Source organism: Nomia melanderi, unplaced genomic scaffold (assembly GCF_051020985.1).
Source record: "Nomia melanderi isolate GNS246 unplaced genomic scaffold, iyNomMela1 scaffold0472, whole genome shotgun sequence".
Classification (NCBI taxonomy): domain Eukaryota; kingdom Metazoa; phylum Arthropoda; class Insecta; order Hymenoptera; family Halictidae; genus Nomia; species Nomia melanderi.
In genome coordinates, this window is record NW_027475587.1 from 10,001 (window position 1) to 17,500 (window position 7,500).

The window sequence follows — 7,500 nt, forward strand, 5'->3', positions numbered from 1 at the left end:
CACGCGAAGAGTTGTTACGTGCTCGCGCGAGGTGCGATAGCGTCGATTCGCCTTTCTGTACGGGGAGAAATAGAACGATGAGCTGACTTATCGGGTCTTCGTTGGAATTACCGTCGCTGGCATTGTAAACTCCAGATGACCTTGTGATTCCTTCGTCGGGCACTGGTAAAGGGTGGCGATGATTCGTTCTATAATAGAAATACCCGTCGTAGCGTTTCGGCCTAGTCACCCGCCACGAAACACTCTCTCGTCGTGGAATCCCCGCGTCGGAGAATAAAACGCCGAAGGCTTACTTATGAAACTTACGTCTCTCGACGATGGGACGATCCACGCGAAGAGTTGTTACGTGCACGCGTATGGTGCGATTGCGTCGATTCGCTTTTCTGTACGGGGAGCAATAGAACGTTGAGTTGACTTATCGGGTCTTCGTTGGAATTACCGTCGCTGGCATTGTAAACTCCAGATGACCTTGTGATTCCTTCGTCGGGCACTGGTAAAGGGTGGCGATGATGCGTTCTATAATAGAAATACCCGTCGTAGCGTTTCTTCCGAGTCAACCCGCTCACGAAACACTCTCTCGTCGTGGAATCCCCGCGTCGGAGAGTAAAACGCGAATTCATAGTATGGAAACTTACGTCTCTCGACGATGGGACGATCCACGCGAAGAGTTGTTACGTGCACGCGTATGGTGCGATTGCGTCGATTCGCTTTTCTGTACGGGGAGTAATAGAACGTTGAGTTGACTTATCGGGTCTTCGTTGGAATTACCGTCGCTGGCATTGTAAACTCCAGATGACCTTGTGATTCCTTCGTCGGGCACTGGTAAAGGGTGGCGATGATGCGTTCTATAATAGAAATACCCGTCGTAGCGTTTCTTCCGAGTCAACCCGCTCACGAAACTCTCTCTCGTCGTGGAATCCCCGCGTCGGAGAGTAAAACGCGAATTCATACTATGAAAACTTACGTCTCTCGACGATGGGACGATCCACGCGAAGAGTTGTTTACGTGCACGCGTATGGTGCGATTGCGTCGATTCGCTTTTCTGTACGGGGAGAAATAGAACGTTGAGTTGACTTATCGGGTCTTCGTTGGAATTACCGTCGCTGGCATTGTAAACTCCAGATGACCTTGTGATTCCTTCGTCGGGCACTGGTAAAGGGTGGCGATGATGCGTTCTATAATAGAAATACCCGTCGTAGCGTTTCTTCCGAGTCAACCCGCTCACGAAACTCTCTCTCGTCGTGGAATCCCCGCGTCGGAGAGTAAAACGCGAATTCATACTATGAAAACTTACGTCTCTCGACGATGGGACGATCCACGCGAAGAGTTGTTTACGTGTACGCGTATGGTGCGATTGCGTCGATTCGCTTTTCTGTACGGGGAGAAATAGAACGTTGAGTTGACTTATCGGGTCTTCGTTGGAATTACCGTCGCTGGCATTGTAAACTCCAGATGACCTTGTGATTCCTTCGTCGGGCACTGGTAAAGGGTGGCGATGATGCGTTCTATAATAGAAATACCCGTCGTAGCGTTTCTTCCGAGTCAACCCGCTCACGAAACTCTCTCTCTCGTCGTGGAATCCCCGCGTCGGAGAGTAAAACGCCGAAGGCTTACTATGAAACTTACGTCTCTCGACGATGGGACGATCCACGCGAAGAGTTGTTACGTGCACGCGTATGGTGCGATTGCGTCGATTCGCTTTTCTGTACGGGGAGTAATAGAACGTTGAGTTGACTTATCGGGTCTTCGTTGGAATTACCGTCGCTGGCATTGTAAACTCCAGATGACCTTGTGATTCCTTCGTCGGGCACTGGTAAAGGGTGGCGATGATGCGTTCTATAATAGAAATACCCGTCGTAGCGTTTCTTCCGAGTCAACCCGCTCACGAAACTCTCTCTCGTCGTGGAATCCCCGCGTCGGAGAGTAAAACGCGAATTCATACTATGAAAACTTACGTCTCTCGACGATGGGACGATCCACGCGAAGAGTTGTTTACGTGCACGCGTATGGTGCGATTGCGTCGATTCGCTTTTCTGTACGGGGAGAAATAGAACGTTGAGTTGACTTATCGGGTCTTCGTTGGAATTACCGTCGCTGGCATTGTAAACTCCAGATGACCTTGTGATTCCTTCGTCGGGCACTGGTAAAGGGTGGCGATGATGCGTTCTATAATAGAAATACCCGTCGTAGCGTTTCTTCCGAGTCAACCCGCTCACGAAACTCTCTCTCGTCGTGGAATCCCCGCGTCGGAGAGTAAAACGCGAATTCATACTATGAAAACTTACGTCTCTCGACGATGGGACGATCCACGCGAAGAGTTGTTTACGTGCACGCGTATGGTGCGATTGCGTCGATTCGCTTTTCTGTACGGGGAGAAATAGAACGTTGAGTTGACTTATCGGGTCTTCGTTGGAATTACCGTCGCTGGCATTGTAAACTCCAGATGACCTTGTGATTCCTTCGTCGGGCACTGGTAAAGGGTGGCGATGATGCGTTCTATAATAGAAATACCCGTCGTAGCGTTTCTTCCGAGTCAACCCGCTCACGAAACTCTCTCTCGTCGTGGAATCCCCGCGTCGGAGGGTAAAACGCGATATATAATAGTATATGCCAGTGGTTCGCGCGCGTCGTCTCTGAGATACGCGGTCGACAGAGTTCCGAAAACACGTGATGTGCCACGATTTCCGTGCGTCTTACATCTTTCGACGATGGGACGATCCACGCGAAGAGAACGTTCGTGCTTGCGTGAGGTGCAACAGCGTCGATTCGCTTTTCTGTACGGGGAGAAATAGAACGTTGAGTTGACTTATCGGGTCTTCGTTGGAATTACCGTCGCTGGCATTGTAAACTCCAGATGACCTTGTGATTCCTTCGTCGGGCACTGGTAAAGGGTGGCGATGATTCGTTCTATAATAGTAATACCCGTCGTAGCGTTTCGACCGATGTCACCCGCCACGAATGTCTCTCTCGACGTGGAAACCCCGCGCCGAAGAGTAAACGCGAAGGCTTACCATACGAAAGAAAACGGTATTATACGCCTGTGGTATGTGCGTCTCGGCTCTGTGATACGCGATCGGCAGAGTTACAAAAAAACGTTGATGGGCCACGATTTCCGTGCGTCTTACATCTTTCGACGATGGGACGATCCACGCGAAGAGTAGTTACGTGCTCGCGCGAGGTGCGATAGCGTCGATTCGCTTTTCTGTACGGGGAGAAATAGAACGATGAGTTGACTTATCGGGTCTTCGTTGGAATTACCGTCGCTGGCATTGTAAACTCCAGATGACCTTGTGATTCCTTCGTCGGGCACTGGTAAAGGGTGGCGATGATTCGTTCTATAATAGAAATACCCGTCGTAGCGATTCGGCCGAGACACCCGCCACGAAACTCTCTCTCGTCGTGGAATCCCCATGTCGGAGAGTAAAACGCGAAGGCTAACTATATAAGAAACATATAGTATTATTTATGCCTGTGGTTCTCCGTTTGTCCTACTCTCAGATACGCGACTCGGAGAGTTACGAATAATCGTGATGGACCACGATTTCTGTACGTCTTACATCTTTCGACGATGGGACGATCCACGCGAAGAGATCATTCCTGCTTGCGTGAGGTGCGATAGCGCCGATTCGCTTTTCTGTACGGGGAGAAATAGAACGATGAGTTGACTTATCGGGTCTTCGTTGGAATTACCGTCGCTGGCATTGTAAACTCCAGATGACCTTGTGATTCCTTCGTCGGGCACTGGTAAAGGGTGGCGATGATTCGTTCTATAATAGAAATACCCGTCGTAGCGATTCGGCCGTGTCACCCGCCACGAAAATCTCTCTCGTCGTGGAATCCCCGCGTCGTAGAGTAAACGCGAAGGCTTGCTATAGAAGACTATAGTTTATACGCCTGTGGTTCACCGGTTGCCTGCTCTCCGGGGTACGCGATCGCGCAGGAGTTACGGAAGAACTTGATGGGCCACGATCTCCAAGCGGCTATATCTTTCGACGATGGGACGATTCACGCGAAGAGAACGTTCGTGCATGCGTGAGGTGCGATAGCGTTGATTCGCTTGTCTGTACGGGGAGAAATAGAACGATGAGTTGACTTATCGGGTCTTCGTTGGAATTACCGTCGCTGGCATTGTAAACTCCAGATGACCTTGTGATTCCTTCGTCGGGCACTGGTAAAGGGTGGCGATGATTCGTTCTATAATAGAAATACCCGTCGTAGCGTTTCGACCGATGTCACCCGCCACGAAATTCTCTCTCGTCGTGGAATCCCCGCGTCGGAGAGTAACCGCCGAAGGCTTGCTATAGAAGACTATAGTTTATACGCCTGTGGTTCACCGGTTGCCGGCTCTCCGGGGCACGCGATCGCGCGAAGGTTACGGAGGGACGTGAAGCGCCCGAGCAATGAAACGTCCGCAGGAGGAAACGAGCAACCGCCGAACATTGTTTCGCGACGTTTCCATAATGTATTGTCGTTTCGCTCGCATCCCGCTTCTTTCCCCTAGTTTCCTCGACGCGTAGTTTCGCAGCCTTAGTGGACGAATCATTCTCGATTCGAGGAAAGATATGCAGTGGGGCGTGCAATGAGCCCGCCAGAGACCACGATCTCCAATGCGTCTTTACATCTTTCGACGATGGGATGATCCACGCGAAGAGAACGTTCGTGCTTGCGCGAGGTGCGTTAGCGTCGATTCGCTTTTCTGTACGGGGAGAAATAGAACGATGAGTTGACTTATCGGGTCTTCGTTGGAATTACCGTCGCTGGCATTGTAAACTCCAGATGACCTTGTGATTCCTTCGTCGGGCACTGGTAAAGGGTGGCGATGATTCGTTCTATAATAGAAATACCCGTCGTAGCGATTCGGCCGAGTCACCCGCCACGAAACTGTCTCTCTTTCGTCGTGGAAACCCCGCGTCGGAGAGTAAAACGCGCGAAGGCTGTGACTGTAACATATATATATACAGTATACAATGCCTGTGGTTTTTGCGCGTGTCGGCTCTTCGGTATACGCGATCGGCCAGAGTTACGGAGGGACGGTGAAGCGCACGAGAAATTGAAACGGCCGCACGATTGGAACCGAGCAACCGTCGAACATTGTTTCGCGACGTTTCCATAATGCGTTTTCGTTTCGCTCGCATACCGCTTCTTTTCCCCTAGTCTCTGAGACGCGTTTTCGAGCCGTTCTTCTACTATCGATTCTCGTAGAGAGAAGGGACCGGGTAGTCTGGAAGTGGAACCCGCATCTTGCGTGTACCGTACACGGAATTGAGAGGACCGGCCGTGAAGCTCGTTTTAAAGCCGTGCGTCTGACACCCAACTCTTGCGCGCCAATTTCGCGGCAAGAGATAATATGGGACGAATGACCGGCAAAGAGCCAGCTGTGAAGTCTGTTTTTTTAATCGAATCCGTGGACGTGTGTATGCCGTAGCGTCGCTCGTCGTGTTCGTTCATGGTCGTTCCGAGAGAAAGAACGAAAGCGGTAACGAAGGGACCGGCCGTGAAGCTCGTTTTAAAGCCGCGCGTCTGACACCCAACTCTTGCGCGCCAATTTCGCGGCAAGAGATAACATGGGACGAATGACCGGCAAAGAGCCAGCTGTGAAGTCTTTTTTCATTATTTGCTTTCAATCGATCGATCGGTACGATTCGTGCAACGTTTCGCGCGATGCGACGCGAAAACATGCGCGCAACAATAGATGCGTCTGATCGGAAGAACGCGAGGGTCGACTGCACGCGATGGATTCAGTATCGGGTAGGATACAAAATATATCCCCGTCGTTTCCACGCGTGCGAGTCTTCTGCGTCTTTCGCGGGTTTTTGAATGCACTATACGCCCGGAACGTCGAGAAATATATACATATTACTTGAACGTTTTTCGTCTCGAAAGGCTTCGGTGTCGTCTCCAAGGCGACGCCTGAATCTCCTTCGCGCGCTGGTCGGAGATTCAGGTATCAACTTTTATCTTCTCTTTGAAAGAAGAGAGATATTAGGTCGAACAAATGAGAATAAAATTATATATGTGAAATATAAAATTTATACGATTACCCTGAACGGTGGATCACTTGGCTCGTGGGTCGATGAAGAACGCAGCTAATTGCGCGTCAACGTGTGAACTGCAGGACACATGAACATCGACATTTCGAACGCACATTGCGGTCCACGGATACAATTCCTGGACCACGCCTGGCTGAGGGTCGTTTACGTACCATACACTGCTTGCGTAGCTCTGTCAAATCCCCGCCGTCGTTCACCTCTTCGGATCGAACGTTTTTTTACCGAAGGGCGCAAAGAACGTTTCTGAGTCGGGTTAAGAGAAGGATGCTACGTACGAGCGAACGATGGGTGTCTCGTCGGCGTTTGTCGCGGACACGCGAAAATTCTGTGAATTTCACGGACAGTGTACGTTCTAGTTGTTGCAAAACGATCGGAATCGTTTGTATGGACTCGCGTGAGTGTTCGCGGCGTCGTGCGTCGTTCAATTACGACCGCCCGCGGATACCGCTCCACTGCGATATGGATCTGAGCGACAACTTTTTCGGCTGTTCGTGAGATGAACGGTTTCGTGTGTTTAGAAAAATTTTTTTTCCCGCGCTCCCGACGTCACCTGAAATGATGCGTCAGAGGTGAAAGAAAATATTAAGAAGTCGAGAGAGAGAGAGACTACACACGTTTTATTCATATTTTGTATACCGTGCGTGAGACGGATGTGCACGACACGTCGTATGTCGGTATATTACCGACTGGCCCCAGGGAGATTGTTTTCTTCCTCTCTTACGAATGAGATGTACGTTTCGGAGGATCGTCGTTACCGAAACACACGGCAAAACGAGACTTCTCGCAGCAGAACCTTTATACACAATACACATCGACTCTTTTTACCCCGAGAGAGAGAGAAAAGGTGTATTTCTTTTTTTTATTTTTCGAATTCGACGCACGAACGCTTTGACGACTGGAGAAAAACACGGTGTGTGTTAAAATCGTGCGGGACGAGCATGCGTATTCGTAACGGGTCGAATAGTTCTTATTCCCCGTCGTCGCGTGTCCTCGCTGGACCACCACCGTGCGCTTCCGCCACGTTCAGTTGAATTTCGAAATATATATATATAAAAAGAATCACCATATACTCTCTTTCGGGAGGTGTATTTTTATCGGTTTCTGCTATAGAGAAGAGACGGAGATCGTGTTGTGAGGTGTAACGTTTCTGTATCCCCGTTTCGGAGGATCGTCGTTATCGGCGGAACACACGTCAAAACGAGACTTCTCGCAGAACCTTTATACACAATACACATCGACTCTTTTACCCCGAGAGAGAGAAAAGGTGTTTTTCTTTTTTTTTTATTTTTCGAATTCGACGCACGAACGCTTTGACGACTGGAGAAAAACACGGTGTGTGTTAAAATCGTGCGGGACGAGCATGCGTATTCGTAACGGGTCGAATAGTTCTTATTCCCCGTCGTCGCGTGTCCTCGCTGGACCACCACCGTGCGCTTCCGCCACGTTCAGT

The 7,500-nt window shown here is 50.1% G+C and overlaps 1 non-coding gene across 1 annotated transcript; it reads left to right on the top strand.

Moving 5' to 3' along the window:
• Positions 1-6,038: 6,038 nt before the first annotated feature.
• On the top strand, positions 6,039-6,193 carry LOC143176276 (5.8S ribosomal RNA). Its single transcript, XR_013000851.1, has one exon. It is a non-coding gene; the product is annotated as a 5.8S ribosomal RNA (ribosomal RNA).
• Positions 6,194-7,500: the final 1,307 nt, after the last annotated feature.